General features: G+C 32.3%; 1 long non-coding RNA gene across 2 annotated transcripts; it reads left to right on the top strand.

The window, feature by feature from the left end:
- The first annotated feature begins 290 nt into the window (after positions 1-290).
- Positions 291-1,155, top strand: LOC121244889. 2 transcript variants are annotated; one of them, XR_005936504.1, is made up of 3 exons: positions 291-465; positions 560-656; positions 782-1,155. It is a non-coding gene; the product is annotated as an uncharacterized LOC121244889 (long non-coding RNA). The 2 variants fall into 2 exon arrangements; XR_005936503.1 differs by having other exon boundaries at positions 291-656.
- The last annotated feature ends 215 nt before the right edge of the window (positions 1,156-1,370 follow it).

Below are 1,370 nucleotides of genomic sequence, written 5' to 3'. Positions count from 1 at the left end.
AACGAAAATGATTTCAAAATAGCATCTCAATTAAAATAATTTAAACGTAATGATAAAATGAAAATAAAATATTTAAATCCAACAATCAATTAATTTAAAAGAAGAACAATTTAAATGCATCACAACAATAAATATTAAGAAAACATCTCAAATTAATTTTCACAAAATTAAAAATCATAAAAATAAACCAACTAAAAATCCAACAATTTTAAAACAAGAGAATAAATTTTTGAATTAATAAAAATAATCCTTCAATAAAAATACACTAAAATACGGGGTGTTACAAATTCCATAGAAGATGAAATATTGAAAAGGTTGGTCATTTTGCAGTACCTAATTTGAACTCTGGAGAAATTTCGGTTGCTGGCAGTATGTTTGGGCTTTGTCGAATAATTTGTCATCACACCCTTGTAGTTGCAAGCAGTTTTCGACACTTAAAGTGTTCTTCTGGACAGGATACTGAAGGTTATATCTTGTTCCATTTATATATTTATTTTCTGTAAAGAAGGGTTGATTAATTTTACTACTATAGTTTATGCTTACCAAGTTTCATTTTTAGATCATCCTTTTGACCGCATGGCTAAAGCCTGAAGGGGAAGGAACTTTATGATTGCCAACGGTATTTACTCAAGGTCTTCGGTGGAGGCTTTTGGAATGTAAGTCTCCGAGCGAGGGTGCATTGCAAGAATTTTAAAACTGCAACTATCTGTTTTGAGTTTTTGTTGCTAAAAAATTGACGAAATGGATTCGAACTAAAACGTGGCCTTGTTCTATTAACCAGATTCTTATCTGGAAAGGAAGCAGCTGCTGTCATGTTTTGGGTTCATATATTTGCTCTCTTGACTCTTTACAATGTATGGGTCCTGGATTCTTCTCTGCCTCAACGTACTCTTCAAAAATTTCAGCAAACTGTGGCCATGCCATTTTGGCAATATCTAATATGGTTTTAAGTCCCTTTGCATGGTAATATTTCGGAGCACCAATGCTTAGAAGAACTGTCAAGAAGGCACTTAAAACATTCTCTCGTGTTTTTTTACCCTGGTCTAGTAATTTGTCATTTCTGTTTATTTGAAGCAACGAATCTTACCTAGTTTGTTTGTCATATCTGTTGAGAATATGTTTATTTTTTCTAATCGAATGTGGTACATTTCTCTACTCTGCATTTGAAGTCTTTATGAACTTGTATTCGGGCAGGTTAGAATTGCTGACTTTGAAAGAGGTTGAGATTCTTCTTATTCTTGGTGGGATTGTAATAGGATCAAAAGACTTGCTGAAAATTGCAAATCAAAGTAAATCCCATTTTTATGTCGCATTCTTTTGTAGATTTTCTATGTCGCATTGTTTGGAAAGATTCAAACAGTAAGAAAAAC

Source organism: Juglans microcarpa x Juglans regia, chromosome 8S, assembly GCF_004785595.1.
Source record: "Juglans microcarpa x Juglans regia isolate MS1-56 chromosome 8S, Jm3101_v1.0, whole genome shotgun sequence".
Lineage (NCBI taxonomy): Eukaryota > Viridiplantae > Streptophyta > Magnoliopsida > Fagales > Juglandaceae > Juglans > Juglans microcarpa x Juglans regia.
The sequence above is the reverse complement of the archived record's forward strand: the minus strand, read 5'-3'. Positions and strand labels throughout refer to the sequence as shown.